The sequence below is a fragment of the Oryctolagus cuniculus genome, chromosome 3, assembly GCF_964237555.1.
Source record: "Oryctolagus cuniculus chromosome 3, mOryCun1.1, whole genome shotgun sequence".
Lineage (NCBI taxonomy): Eukaryota > Metazoa > Chordata > Mammalia > Lagomorpha > Leporidae > Oryctolagus > Oryctolagus cuniculus.
Genome location: NC_091434.1, coordinates 29,556,052 through 29,572,951, shown reverse-complemented (window position 1 = coordinate 29,572,951; position 16,900 = coordinate 29,556,052).

Here is a 16,900-nt window from a genome sequence, read left to right as displayed (position 1 = left end):
ACTGCTATGCCACAGGGAGTCACTAGAGACCAACTAACATTTCTCCTGTGTTTAGATAGACTGATTTTATGACTTTCTAGTATTTGTCAAGTGGCCAATTTTATTTTCCTTTCCAAAAATCACTTTTTGTCTGTCAATTTAGTTTCATGCATTTTTAGGATGACAGACAACCCTGTGGCTCCCTTAATGTAGATGAATTATTTACATGAATGGAAGACTCAATAGTTTACTGCATAATTTCTTTTATATTGAATTCTGAAGGGACTTTTTAGAAAGAATTCCCAAGCATGGAAGTAACAGGTAAAGCAGGCATGTGTTGTTGTGATCACACCGCCACTCGCACTTGCAGCTGAAACAAAACTTACACAACACAGAGAAGGAAGTTACACAGGGTCACCAAAATAGTGACTAACACTTAGAGAGTAGCTACTATAGATGCCAACTGTGGGCTCATTCTCATGCACAAGGCCACCTAATCCCCATCATTCCTGGGAAGCTGCTATTATTATCACTGTTTTATAGAAAAGGAATAAAAAATACAGCAAGTTTAAGTGACTTATGTCTAATCTCTTAACTGTATCTTTTCTTTTTTAAAGATTTGTTTATTTATTTGAAAAGCAGAGTTACAGAGAGACAGAGGCAGAGAGCGAGGAAAAGAAAGAAAGATGGAGAAAGGGAGAGAGGGAGGTGGGGGTGGGGAGACAGAGAGAGAAAGAGAAGGGTCTTACATTCACTGGTTCACTCCCCAAATGGCTGCAACTGGAGGAGCTGGGCTGATCCAAAGCCAGGAGCTTCTTCTGGTCTCTGACACGGGTTCAGGGGCCCAATCACTTGGGCCATCTTCCACTGCTTTCCTAGGCCACAGCAGACAGCTGGATTGGAAGTGGAGCAGCCAAATGGGATACCAGCACTGCAGGTGGCAGCCCCACCCACTACGCCACAGCGCCAGTCCCTTAACTATATCTTTTTGTCTTTCTAGTCCATAACCTTCTATTACAAATACAGTACCCAAAGAGCAAACCCGTTGTGAAGAAATTTCCTTGGTACTTTATAAAATGGTAAGTGAGCAATAATTTGTTCTTTAGATATTTAATTCATGATTATATATTCTGCCTCATCCCAAAAAGGATGAGAAAGTTTATAAAATCAAATAGAAGAAAAAAGTCAATAGATTATAACAAAAGAAGGGAAAAGTAGGTACAAGAAAAATAAAAAATAAAAAATAGATAAATATAGATAAATCAAGAGGGATAATGTTACCATATGGTAGGTACTAAAGCTGTATTGCAGGCATTGAGCCACAGGCTTGCATAATACAGAGAATTATGCTTGCCTATTAGTCACAAGATTAGATTACAGATTTAGAATACTTCACACATACGAAGTATTTCAATTTTGTTCTTTTATTTGCTGATTGAGCATCTGGTCAGGCAACACATGATTATGATGCTGGAGCTGATTTCTTCATTTTATGTAATTAATAATAACTTTTGTCTTTATGAAGTGTTATTTGTTTTTATTTTATCTGACCAGCAGAGGGACAGACAGAAATCCCCCACTCACTGTTCTACTTCCCAAATTCCCATAACAATCAGGTTGTGTCAGGCCAAAGCCTGGAGCCCAGAACTCAATGTGGGTCTCATACTTGGATGTCAGGGGCCCAAATATTTGGGCCATCATGGCTACCTCCCAGGTTATGCATCAGCAGGAGATTAGATTAGAGGAGCTGAGATGTGAACAAGGCATTCTGATAAGGGATACAAGTGTCCTTTAGAATTTGATTGCTGTGCCAAACACTTGCCTCAATAATTTCTACCTCTGTCAATTTGTTTTAAATTTAGAAAGTATGCTTCTAAATCAATACCATATGTACTTTCAGTTTCTAACTGATTTTTTTTAAAGATTTATTTATGTATTTGAAAGTCAGAGTTACACAGAGAGGAGAGGCAGAGAGAGAGAGAGGTCTTCCATCTGATGGTTCACTCTCCAATTGGCCGCAATGGCCAGAGCTATGCTGATCCGAAACCAGGAGCCAGGAGCTTCCTCTAGGCCTCCCACTTGGTTGCAGGGGCCCAAGCACTTGGGCCATTATAGAATATATATGTAATGCAATAAAAAGTTAATTCCAGATAGACAGCTATATGGGTAATCCACTGCACAAACTCAGATGTTTTTCTAGGTCAAAGATGAGGTATTTGTTGGTAAGAAATTACTCCAAAAGACAGATGTAAACAGTAACTTGACTGGAGGGTAAAACAATAAAAAAGAATGTTAATTTAGCATATGAAAAGTGACTAAAGAATGTACTGAATAGTTTTCAAAAGAGTAAACTATACAAAAGTTGAGCCTTATAAACCTATATGCAGAAATCATTGCTATAGAATACTACACAGATAATTGAGATGGCTTGTGGAAAGATGTAGCAAAGAGAAGCAAATAATTTTTTTTAATTTGAAAATAAAAACCGGTACAACTTTTCCTGGTTCTGAGAGAGATTTCCTTAAGGGAAAAATCTACCTGATATGAACATTTAATTTCTCATCCTTTATAAAATCAAGAGGCTGCTATTTGAGAAATTGCCTTCAAGGTACTATTTCCACAAACTCTCTAATAAAGTTGGTTCAGAAATTTATCAAATGACAAGATTGACTTTTAAGCCTACTCAAGATTCTGGGAATAAGGTGTGTAATGTACAAATTGTTTGTATTCAAACTTGGTGTAGATCAGGAGAAAAACAACAGGTGAGGTTCTCATGGGGTCACAAACAAGGAACTAGTGAAATGAAATTTTAATTTCAACTCTGGTTACATATAGATATTATGAATTTTTTTGAGATTTATTTCATTTATTTTAAAGGCAGAGTTACAGAGATAGAGAGAGGGAGAGATGCAGACTTAGAGAGTGAGAGAGATCTTCCATCTACTGGTTTGTTCTCCAAATAGCCAGGGGTGGGCCAGGCCGAAACCAGGAGCCAGGAGTATCATCCAGGTTTCCATGTGTGCACAGGGGCCCAAGGACCTGAGCCATCTTCTGCTGCTTTCCCAGGCACATTAGCAGGGAGCTGGATCAAAAGTAGGGCAGCTGGCCGGCGCCGCGGCTCACTAGGCTAATCCTCTGCCTTGCGGCACCAGCACACCGGGTTCTAGTCCCAGTCGGGGCGCCGGATTCTGTCCCAGTTGCCCCTCTTCCAGGCCAGCTCTCTGCTGTGGCCAGGGAGTGCAGTGGAGGATGGCCCAGGTGCTTGGGCCCTGCACCCTATGGGAGACCAGGATAAGTACCTGGCTCCTGCCATCGGATCAGCGCGGTGCGCTGGCCGCAGCGCGCTGGCCACGGCAGCCATTGGAGGGTGAACCAACGGCAAAGGAAGACCTTTCTCTCTCTGTCTCTCTCTCTCACTGTCCACTCTGCCTGTCAAAAAAAAAAAAAAAAAAAAAGTAGGGCAGCTGGCACTCAAACCAGTGCCCATATGGGATGCCAGCATTGTAGGCAGTGGCTTAACCTATTTACACCATTACACTACAATGCCAGCTCTACAAAGGAAATGTAAAATGCCAGTTTGGTTTCTAAAGTAAGAAAACTAACAAAATGGCTCATTCTATCATTATTATTATTAACTTGGGGAATTTTCTTATTATGTCATGAGATTTTACAATTATGATCTTTTTTCTTTTTCAATTTGGAACAAATTAGAATTTTGGTAGTTTAGAAAACTTTGGCTACCTCTTTTTTTTATTTGATTTAGCATACTCAGAAAATAGTATACTAATTCCCACTCTTTTTTTTTAAATATTTATTTTATTTATTCAAAAGTTAGAGTTACACAGGGAGAGGAGAGGCAGAAAGAGAGGTCTTCCATCTGCTGGGTCACTCCCCATTTGGCCGCAATAGCCTGAGCTGCGCTGATCCGAAGCCAGGAGCTTCTTTCGGGTCTCACACATGGGTGCAGGGGCCCAAGGACTTGGCCATCTTCTACTGCTTTCCCAGGCCATAGCAGAGAGCTGGACGGGAAGTGGAGCAGCCGGATCTCGAATCAGCACCCATATAGAATGCTGGCGCTTCAGGCCAGGGCATTAACCCACTGCGCCACAGTGCCAGCCCCAACTAATTCCCACTCTTAAGCCATATGAATTTCAAGATAGATTAAATCTGCTTCTATTTAGTTTTACATTTGTCATTGAATAGTATTTGGAAGAAGGTGCTTGATGTCCAGAAAAATTATGACCCATTTTACCATTTTTAAATTTAATTTAGAAAGTTGCTTTTCATGGTTAATAAATAGGGTTTAAATCCAGAAAAATGAATTTATGAAGTCTATCAGTATGCTTGTAATTTATACCACCAATATTTCCAAGCAGTTTTTTTAAAAGATTTATTTATTTATTTGAAAGGCAGAGTTACAGAGAGGAAGAGAGAGAGAGAGAGAGAGAGGTCTTCGATCCACTGGTTCACTCCCTAGATGGCCACAATAGCTAGAGCTGAGCCAATCCAAAGCCAGGAGCAAGGAGCTTCTTCTGGGCCTCCTACATGGATGCAGGGGCCCAATCACTTGGGCCATCTTAATTTGTTTTCCCAGGGCATAACAGAGAGCTGGATTGGAAGTAGAGCATCCAGGACTGGAACTGGCATCCATATGGGATGCCAGCACTGCAGGTGGAGGCTTTACCCACTATGCCACAGTACAGGCCCCATCCAAGCAGATTTGCTGTGACTTATGATAAAAGCACTTTCTCAGGACAGTTGAGGTGTAAACTGAGATAAAAAATATATGGGGAAAATAAAGATGCAGTGCTCCTCAGCTGCTTGTATTCCAATCCAGCTCTTTGCTATGGCCTGGGGAAATAGTAGAGGATGGCCCAAATGCTTGGGCCTCTGAACCCATGTGGGAGACCAGGAGTAAGCTCCTGGCTCCTGGCTTTGGATTTGCTCAGCTCCAGCTGTTGCAGCCATTTTGGGAGTGGACCAGAGCATGGAAAACCTTTCTCTCTTTCTCCCTCTCTTTCTGTAATTCTACCTCTCAATAAATAAATAAAATTTTAAAATAAAAAAAAAGCCACCTTTATTTTCTTCTTACTTTCTAATTCCCAAATAACTTTCCACCAATTTCAAAAAGCTAAGAATGTTTACATAAAGTAAAGCAAGTATGCCAAACACTCATAATTTTACCTCTCTATTATCATTAATAATGCATTGATACTTCTCAACTTTTGTGTTTGTATATATTTTGTAGCATAAAGTTTAATTGTATTTTATTTGCTTGAATTATGAAACCTGAATTTGGATTATTAATACAAAAATGATAATTTTACTGGGTTAACCACTAGTAGATTTTAATTTCTATGGGATATTTAGGAGCTACAGCTTAAGAAATTGACAGATATGCTGAACTCATATTGGTCGAGGAAATAAATATGATTTGGATAACTTATCACTAGAGAATAAATGGTTTTTAGAATTGAAAACAAAATAATTGGGTTAAACTATTTCAATTCTTTTTTTCAACCTTCTCCCATTTTTACCAGGTTTTCCATAGTTCTCTCCTTGTCTTTGTATTCCCCTCCTCCTCCTCCCTTACTTTATATTTCCCTATAGAATTATCATGTTCTAACTATCTTTATAGTTTACTTATTCATTTGATTCTTTATTTTTCCAACAGCAGAATATAAATCCATGAGGGAAGATCTTTTATATGTTTATTTATTAATTATCTACTTGAAAGGCAGAGTGATGATGGGGAGAGAAGGAGAGAGAGAGAGAGAGAGAGAGAGAGAGAGAGAGATTGTGTATCCCTGGGTTCACTTCCCAAATGACCACAATGCCTGGGGCTGAATACAGAAGCCCAGAACTGCATCAGGGTCTCCCAAGTGGGTTTCAGGGTCTCAAGCACTTAAGCCATTATCTGCTGCCTTCCATTTGGAAGCTGGATTGGAAGCATAGCAGCTGGACATGAACTGGTACTCTATAGTGGATGCAGCATCCCACTGTGCCATAATGCCCACCCCAAGACTGGTGTTTTGAAATGCTGTTACACACTGATAGTTCACAGAGGCAAAATGAATATTTTCAAGACATAGATCGGTTCAATTTTTCCTCATAATATTTTACATTATTGGGAGAGTCTGATTGATAAAGAAAATTCCCTAGACTCTCAGAAGCAGCAATTTATGGCATGTGTTACTTCCGCCTCTCTCTGCCAGAAATCACAATGTTCACAAAAATTCTTTCAATTCTAATCAATTACAATATTCTTCCCAATTGTACCTGGGTACAGCTTCATACTCCCAATTAAAACTGTGTTACAGACAAACGCTCCCAATTGAAAAGAGTTTGCACTCATTTGCCATTTGATTCTAGAAGGTGGATACATAATTCAGGGTTATCTTACTTCTAAGTTTAGAAATTATTATTTATCAATAAATTCTTGTGTTCAATAATTCATGAGTATATTTATTAAACTCCCTGGAGTACCCATTGGGTTTAATTATTCTACCAAACATTCATGATACAAACAGCAATAAAATAGGTTTCTAAGCTTCAAAATCAACGGCATGGAAGTAGGAGTAATTTTATTCATTTATCCATTTGTGTTTAACACTATTTACTTAATACTAAGCATGTATCAGGAAGTGTCCTAAGTTCTTGGAATACAGATATGTTTTGATGTTAATAAGTAATAATGCTGTTATGACAACAGACACAAGGTTCTGTAGACATACATTGATGGTGTTTGTAGGTTGTTTAAGCATAGAAAAGTCAGTGGAAGATGTGATACCTACAAGCGGTAAACTCATTCTCTGAATGGGAACTATGGGAACTTTGATAACAAGATGTTATGGTATAATAGCTATCCCTTCTATATCCTTTAGAATATTTTCTATATCCTTTAGAATATTTTTTAAAGAATTATTTTAATTATTTGAAAGGCAGAGTTACAGAGAGAAAAGGGGAAGACAGAGAGAGAGAGAGAGAGATCGAGATCTTCTATCTGCTGGTTCACTCTTGAAATGATTGCAACATATGACGTTGGGCCAGAGGGAAGCCAGGAGCCAGAGGCTTCATCTACGTCTTCCACACAGGTGCATTGGTCCAAGCACTTGGGCCATCTTTCACTGCTTTCTCAGACACGTTAGGAGAGAGTTGGATTAGAAGTGGAGCAGCTGGGACTTGAACTGATGCCTGTTTGGGATGCCAGTGTCACAGGCTTTATCCTCTGTGCCATAGACCCAGCCCCCTATTCCTTAAAGTTTTTCTGGTACTTTACCTATGCTTCCTCACTGAATCCCCACAACAGGGCTTTGTAGGTATTCTATCTATAATATAATGATTCTTATTGAGGATTTGGCAAAACACATGGAAGCCCAAGTCTATGCTGTCATCTATCATACCATTCAGCAACATTAGAAGGAAGAGTAATTGAAAAAGAAATACAGTAGATAAAACTGAAAAGTTCTTAAATGGCCTTATGTATTGTGATGACCTTTGAACTTTATCCCAGAGGCAATGGGGAAATATTAAAGAGGTAAACTAGAAGAATAACATAGAAAGTATAGATATTTATAAATATTAGATTAGAAAGATTGGATGAAAAAGTGGAAACTTGGAGACAAGTTAATAGATTATTTCCATAGTTTGAAGGCAATATGGATGGAGGCCTAACTAAGTGAGGGCAAAACCAGAGAAGAAAACCTAGACAAGGGGGTGGCATGATGGTCATCCGAGTCACGTGGGGCAAAATAGATAATTCGAAAGAAGAGAAGATACACTCTGGAGATAGAGCCACGGGAATTTGTGACAGGAAGCCTAGGAGACCAATAAACTGGGCAGGTCCACGCTGAAACTGCAAGTGGAAAGGGAAGTGTCAGAGGCATGGACTGGGGAGGCTGGCGCTGGCCCCCAGTGGACCAGATGAGACAGGAAATCATGGGTCCACAGAGCTGCAAATAACAGTGGGAGGGAGGGCTCAGTGAACTGCTTTTGAAGTTACACATGGGAAAAAAGAGATAGCATTGAGGAACAGAGAGGTTGGGCACCCTCTGTCCATCTGCCACCCCCCACCCCCACCCCCCCACACACCTGGACTTGCAGCTGGCTGGGAGAAGCCATCTTGTTTGTTTACATTTTGGAATGTAAGCAGAGAACTGACATCTTTGCCTCCTGTGCACAGGCCCATCAATTGTGGGGGCCACCTCACTACACTCTCCTCCCCCCACAGGAATGAGGAACCACAACATTTCAGAAGAATTTCTTCCCCACCATGCAAGCTGTACAACAAGGAGAAGCCCTGAATATCAAAAACTCGATCCTTAGGCCGGCGCCGCGGCTCAATAGGCTAATCTTCCACCTTGCTGCGCCAGCACACTGGGTTCTAGTCCCAGTCAGGGCACCGGATTCTGTCCCGGTTGCCCCTCTTCCAGGCCAGCTCTCTGCTGTGGCCCAGGAGTGCAGTGGAGGATGGCCCAAGTGCTTGGGCCCTGCACCCGCATGGGAGACCAGGAGAAGCACCTGGCTCCTGCCATTGGATCAGTGCGATGTGCCGGCCACAGTGGCCATTGGAGGGTGAACCAACATCAAAGGAAGGCTTTTCTCTCTGTCTCTCACTGTCCACTCTGCCTGTCAAAAAAAAAAAAAAAAAAAAAATCGAGCCTGTTCCATCCACTATAGAGAACTGCGCTGGGCCCCAGTAGGCAGGGCTCTGTGCACCAGAGTTTGTACCCACCTCCACAAGATTGAGAAGTGAGCTGGGCTCTTGTAGGTGGAGCTCCCTGCTTCCGCTTGCAATGTACAGACATATAGCAGTTCATAACAGAGGGAAACCTCACCACAAGAAAATCTCTACAGATAGGAGGCACAGTTTGTTAAGCAAGGTGATGTAACACTGAACACACCAGAGACTAACGCCAGTGCATCCTACAACTGTGAGGAAAAGGGTAGGTTACATCAACAGAAGTGAACAACATCCTCTGACCAAAAAGCCAGAGGAAAGATACAAAGCCCTACAGGGGCCTTAAATTGGATACCTCCTCCACCCTGGAATACTGAACAGAGCACCGAGGCCACATCCAGCACACACCTGTTGGAACTTATTAAAATTATAGATGTCTCACTAAATCACAAAGGCACAAATTAAAGAGAAAAGCAATCAATACACAAATGCCAAAAACAAAGGAAAAACTCTAAATAAGAATAAGGAGGATACTATGAGCCCCACAAAGGAACAATACAACTCTTCAATAATAGAAGGTGAAGATGAAAGATTGAGGATATGCCAGAAATGGAATTCAGAAAGTTAATTTTCAGATTAATTAGAAGCAATTAGAAGCAATCAAAATACCAAAGACATTCTTCTCAGATCTAGAAAATATGATGCTGAAATTCATATGGAAACACAGGAGACGTCAAATAGCTAAAGCAATCTTATACAACAAAAAGCCAGAGGCAACATAATACCAGATTTCAAGACATTCTACAGGGCAATTATAATCAAAACAGCCTGGTATTGGTATAAAAACAGATGGATAGACCAATGGAACAGAATAGAAACATCAGAAATCAATCCAAACATCTACAGCCAACTTATATTTGACCAAGGAACTAAAATCAATCCCTGGAGCAAGGACAGTTTCTTCAACAAATGGTGCTGGGAAAACTGGATTTCTACATGCACAAGTATGAATCAGGATCCCTACCTTAACACCTTATACAAAAATCCATTCAAAATGGAATAAAGACCTAAATCTATGGCCTGACACCATAAAATTATTAGAGAGCATTGAGGAAACCCTGCAAGACATTGGCAAAGGCAAAGAGTTCCTGGAAAAGACTTCAGAGGCACAGGCAATAAAATTCAAAATTAACAAATGGTATTACATCTGCAAAAGAAACACTCAGGAAAGTGAAGAGGCAATCTATAGGATGGGAGAAATTATTTGCAAGCAATGCAACTGATAAAGGATTAATTACCAGAATATATAAAGAGATCAAGAAACTCTGCAGCAAATAACCCAGTTAAGAAATGGGCAAAGGACTTAAACTGACATTTTTCAAAAGAAGAAATCTAAATGGCCAACAGACACATGAAAAATTGTTCAGGGTCACTAGCTGTCATGGAAATGCAAATAAAAACCACTATGAGGTTGCACCTCACCCCAGTTAGAATGGCTTTCATACAGAAATCAACAAACAACAAATGTTTGCGATGATTTGAGGGAAAAGGTACCTTAATCCACTGTTTATGGGAATGTGAACTAGTAAAGTCACTATGGAAGACAGTTTGGAGATACTTCAGAAATCTGAATATAGTCCAACCATATGACCCAGCCATTCTACCCCTGGGAATTTACCCAAGGGAAATGAAATCAGCAAATAAAAGAGTTATCTGCACCCCCATGTGTATTGCAGCTCAATTCACAATAGCTAAGACATGGAACCAACCTAAATGCCCATCAACTGAAGACTGGATAAAAAAATTATGGGATGTGTGCTCTATGGAATACTACACAGTGATAAAAAATGAAATCTGGTCATTTGCAACAAAATGGATGAATCTGGGATATATACTTAGTATGTGATAACTACCTATCAGAGCACCTAACAGGAAACCTGTAGTAGTGAAATTGACAGTTTGAGAAGCAATGACTCTAACAACACTTGTCTTGACTGTCAAGGAATAGTTTTTTTTCTTCTTAATACCACTGGTTGAAATCTTTTAACAAAGAATTGATTATATCTGTATAAAGTCAATTGAAATAGTAAAATAAGAGTGGGAATAAGAGAGGGAGGATGAAGTTTTAGCTATAAAGCTGTATAGTTCTGCATACATTCCTGCAGACTTAATTCTAAGGGTACAGCTAAAAACTTGCCATGGAACTGATGCCATAAACAAGAGTGTCAATTTGTTAAGTCAACAACAGGAGTCACTATGCACTTACTCCTCATGTAGGATCTTTGTCCTTAGTGTGCTGTACATTGAGATTTAATGCTATAATTAGTACTCAAACAGTATTTTTCACTTTATGTTTATGTGTGGGAGCAAACTGTTGAAATCTTTACTTAATGTATGCTAAACTGATCTTCTGTATATAAAGAGAAACGAAAATGAATCTTGAAGTGAATGGAAGGGGAGAGGGAGTGGGAAAGGGGAGGGTTGCGGGTGGGAGCGACATTATGTGGGGGAAGACATTGTAATCCATAAGCTGTACTTTGGAAATTTATATTCATTAAATAAAAGTTAAAAAAAAAGGAACTCCAAATCCCATTAAGCTAGGTGGTAATAATGCCATCTTAAGTGTTGAAGTGATCATATTAAGTGTTAAATTGATCATATAGATAGGATTTAGTGTTAAAGAGATCACATGAATAAGATCCAATTTCTGGTAATAGCAACAGATAGAATAAAAAGGAGAGAATATTCCAACATGGGAAGCAGTCCACACAGTTGATTTATAGAATGACAGTTGATTTAAATAGCACTCTATCTCAGAATCAGCCCTTCAGGCATTCTGGTCTGGCTGAAAAGCCCATGAGACCATTTCAGGCATGGAAAGCTAAGACACTGTGGCAAAAACAATGTCCTATATGAAGGACCTCTGTGAGTGAGACCCCAGTGGAAAGAAGGGGCCATCAAAGTAGGATGTACTTTTCGCTGAAATGAGGAGAGAACTTCCACTTTGCTTATGGCCTTGTCTAAATGCTAATGGCAATTGTGACTCAGAAAACTTCCATAGGCTTTGCAGCACATGTCAAGAGCCTCAGGTGATCAGTGATATCATATATAAGAGTGTTAATTGTTAAATTAGCAACAGGAGTCACTGTGCACTTACTCCTCATGCAGGACCTCTGTCCTTAATGAGTTGTACTATCAGAATTAACTCTACAACTTGTCCTCAGTTTTTTATATTGTGTGTGTGTGTTTGTGTGTGCAAATTGTTGCAATCTTTACTTAGTATGCAGTTGGTCTTCTGTGTATAAAGTTAATTGAAGACTAATCTTAATGGATAATGGGACTGGGAATGGGGGGGGGGTGGGATGGGAGTCGGGTTGTGAGGGTGGGCACGGTGGGAGGAATCACTATATTCCTAAAGTTGTACTTATGAAATTTGTACTCTAAATAAAGGTTTCTTTAGAGAAAAATAAAGAAAGAAAAGAAAATCTAGAGGATAACTTTCAGGTATTTTTTTAAAGATTGATTTATTTATAAAAAAGCAGATTGACAGAGTCTCTCCCTCTCTCTCTCTCTCTTTCTCTCTCTCTCTCTTACACACACACACACACACACACACACACCTTCCATCTGCTGGTTCACTCCCCAAATGGTGTCAAGAGCTAGGGTTGGGCCAGGTCAAATTCAGGGGCCAGTAGGAACTTCATCTTGGTCTCCCACATGGGTGGCAGCTACCTAAAGAATGTCCAAACTGCTTTCTCAAGTGCATTAGCAGGGAGTGCGGATATAAGATGCCAGAATCACAAGTGACAGCTTAGTCTACTGCACCAAAATGCTTGCCCCAGTCATCAGGCTTTGGTGGTTGAATTGATGTGGAGTGAGAGAAAGTTCCATATTGATTTCCAAATTTTTGCCTTGGGCAACCAGGTGTATGTCGGGTAAAGGATGTAAGACAAAGAGGAAGAATATGTTTTGAGGGATGACAATTACTATGGTTTTGGGACCAGTGTTGTAGTGTTACAGGTTAAGCCTCTTCCTGCAATGCCAGCATCCCCTATGTGTACCGGTTCAAGACCTGGCCCCTCCACTTCCAATCCTGCTCCCTGCTGATTTGCCTGGGAAAGCAGTGGAAGACCACCCGAGTGCTTGGGCCCCTGCACATACATGGGAGACCTGGCGAAAGCTCCTGGCTCCTAGCTTCAGCCTGGCCCAGCCCCAACCATTGCAGCCACTTGGGGAGTGAACCAGTGAATGGAAGATTTCTCTTTCTTTCTCTCTCTGACTCTCCTCCTCTCTCTGTAACTCTGCCTTTCAAATAAATAAAAAATAAATCTTTAAAAAAATTTTAAAAATCTTTAACAAACTATGGTTCTGATGATGTAGGAAATGAAATGTCCTGGAATATTCAGTAGGCATGTCTGCTATGTGTATGAGTGGCTGAATTTAGGGCTCGTGAATGTCTGGGTGAAGACATAGATCTGAGTGTTCCCACATCTGGATATTGAATTTGAAATAGAAGAGAATGAGAAAATGTAGAGTGGGAAGAAAAATGACACTGGAGATAAAATACTTGCAACATCAGAGGAAGGAGAGTACACAGAAAGATCAGAGAAGGAGCAATCAGGGCAGGAGAATCAGGAAACTGTTTTCCCAGAGGTCACAAAAGAAAATTTTAAGAGGTCAACCTCATGAGTGTATCACAGGGATTGAGAACTAGAAAATTACGTTTGGTGTGGTCCCTATTTTTTCTGAGAGTAATTTTACTGTTTAGAGAAATAAAGTTTTTTTTTTAAATTGTGTTTTTTGTTCTGTTTTCCCATTGATGAATTATTGGGAAATGAAAAATTGGATATAAATTGGATATAATCAGCATAGAAAGTTCTCTTGAGATGTATTCTAATGAAGAGACATAGTAGAAGCTGGAAAAGAAGAGACAAGACTCTATCCTCAAGGATCTTATTCAATCCAATCAATCATATTTGATATTGCATATTCAGATTGACTATATAATATGGGATATTGACAACAAAAAGACCTGACAGTTAAAACTTGGACAATACACGTTATGATGTGTTAGAACAAAGGAGAAGATTTATGTAATTCTAACTAGCCTAAAAGATTTCAGAACATTAGTGAGGTGTGAAGGTTGAGCCATTGATAGATAAAGAAGCCGTTATCCATTGATGAGGAGAAGCAGGGTGTGCAGATTTCCAGAAGTCAGCAAGTGTAGGGTGTATGGGCAGCAGTCAGGAGATCAATATGACATATGGGTAGAGAATGAGCGTGGAGCTGAGGAATCATGAAAGATGAGACTGGGAAGGTATGCAGAGACTAGTCACCTAAAGTTTTGCAAGCTGGATTGGAGAATTTTGAATATTATCCTGGGGGCAGTGGAACCTTTGAAATGTTTAAAGCAACAGAGTGACATCACCCAGTTTACATTTTAGAAAGATGATTCTGGTTGAATGTTGATAATAGATTGGGGAAAAGGTTACAGATGGGATTGGTAAAATGGAAGTCAAAGTGGCCAGTTGGTGAGCTGCAGTAGTCATTTAAGGAGCAACTGATGGCTGTGTGAACAAAGGTAGTGACAATGGAAATGAAGACAGCTGGACTTAGAAAAGATACTGGGGAGATAGATTATAGACTGATTGCGTGGGAGGGCTAGGGGTGAGTTCGAGGGTAAAGTCAACTAAAGGATGGCATTATGAATTAGTTGAGAGGAATTTTAAGTTCTCTTTTGGACATTTTATTTTGAGATGTTGATGAGACATATGCAGCAAACTGTTGAATGCATAGTTTTCAATTTTAGGGGAGAAAGCTTTCAGAATATAAAATGGAGAGTCAGGAGTGTACAGATAATTATTTAAGACTTGGGAGAATCAGCAAGGAGAGTATATTGACTAAGAAGAAAAGAGGGCAGAGGTCAGAGCCCGGAGCAGCAATAAGATTTAGTAGGTGAGCAGAGAGCAGAACTTCCCATAGAGATTAAGAAGCATCAGCGAGAGAGTTAGGAAAGCAAAAGTGACAGTGCAGAAACCCGTAAGACAGCCACATGTTGCAGAGATATAGGACAAGGAGTAAACAGAACTTACTGATACCGCAACTGCTTTTAGCCAGGACATTGGCCATTCCTGTCCCTGTTATTTCTTACCTAGTTTGAGTACATCTTTTGCTAGTTTGAACTTAATCTTTGTGGAGGTAATATATAAATAAGCAAATTTATTTATTTATTTACTTATTTTTTGACAGGCAGAGTGGACAGTGAGAGAGACAGACAGAGAGAAAGGTCTTCCTTTGCCGTTGGTTCACCCTCCAATGGCCGCTGCGGCTGGCGTGCTGTGGCCGGCGCACCACGCCTATCCGAAAGCAGGAGCCAGGTGCTTCTCCTGGTCTCCCATGGGGTGCAGGGCCCAAGTACCTGGGCCATCCTCCACGGCACTCCCTGGCCACAGCAGAGAGCTGGCCTGGAAGAGGGGCAACCGGGTCAGAATCCGGCGCCCCGACTGGGACTAGAACCCGGTGTTCCGGCGCCGCAAGGCGGAGGATTAGCCTAGTGAGCCATGGCACCAGCCAAATAAGCTAATTTAATGTTGTGACACATTCATATAAACCCAGACAAGAGGCTATTCATGGGTACTAAAGAAGTCAAGAAGAAAAATATTTGAGTGCTTGCTGCATACCAAATAATTCATATTCTTAATTTACTGTAATTCAGAAAGCATCATTTTATAAAAGATGAACTTGAAAAGGTCTTGTGAATTCTCATGGTCGCACAGTTCAGTAGAATTCACATCTACTGCTAATTCCAAAGCACCTACTCTTTTATTATTTTGAAGAAAGCTTAACCAATGAAGATAGAAAAGTAAACAGCAGCAAGTACAATACTGTGCTGTCAGAATTGCACTTATTCATATCCTATATGAAGAATATTAAGAGATGAATTGATTTTCTCTAGGAAGAGTACCACCCAGGTACTAGAAGAGAGCTTGGAGACATTCAGGCAGGAAAATTTGAGGTCCTGAGTATCCAAAGCATGGTATTAGGGTAGGAGCATGAATTCCAGAGTGATATTTCGTATTTTGGGAGGACTCCTTGGCTCTAGGGACAAGGCTGTAGGAACCAGAGTGGCTCCCTCTTATGGATGAAGTCCAGAAAATGGACTACATTTGCCTTGGTCTAAAAGTGGTACTGTTTCTCAAATCTCCATGGTCATGGTGGAGGCAGAATAGCTGTAGTGAATCACATTCAAGCAGATGAGGGCCTAGGCAAGATATGACTAGTATTTCCTCCTACCAAATATTAATGAATAACAATGAAAATCTTTCTTGATGAAATTTTTGGAAAGATTCCCAGCAGGTCCTTGGAATATCATTGCACATCACTTTGTATGACTTTCCTTAGTCAGGGATTTACTCATCAAACTAAAATTGAGGTAATTACCTGAGTTATTTCTTAATTTGCTTTTCTTTGGCTTCAGTTACTTTAGTAATTCAAGGGAGCATAACTCTTGCTAGCTATTTCTTGAGAAATTTTACTGTGAAGTCTAAAAATAAAATTTTATTTTTTAATTTAATAATGATATTTATTTCATTCATAGAGGAGAGTAAGTCCCTGTATGCTATTTAAATTTCAGATATAATTTAGAGACAAAAATGAATGCAGAACATTACATTCTTCTAGAAGGGTAACTTAGAGATAGTGAAAAAATAAGCTTGAAAATATTTGCTTATGTAGCATAGGCTTTTCAAGTTATTTTTAAAGACTGAGGAATTAGGCACCTGTCATTTTTGCCAGCTGGTGTAGATGTTAAAATTACTGTCACTCTTCCGCTTGCTAGTCTGTTTTGCACCTGCTGCCACTTGAGATATGGACATTTCACACATGGTAATTTAATAAGGTTAGGTCCCATGATGCCGTACTAGATGTTATTCCATTGTGGGTAAAAGTAGTTTTATAAGGTCTTGAGGGAAATGCATTAAATATAAAGCCTGAGGCTAAAAATTTAGTACCTGATAGACATTATATTTATCTAATTGAAAAATTTTAAAGGAATATTCTAGAAAGATGGGAAATTTAGACACATATCCTAAAACAAAAATGAGCCCTTTATGCTTGGACTATCTGTGTTGGTCAGCCTATCTACATAGTGGCATCTGTAAATATACAAATTATTCGCCTGATATAATTATTGAATTAAATATAATTATTGAAGATAAATATTGAGAGCTGCACTGTTCAATG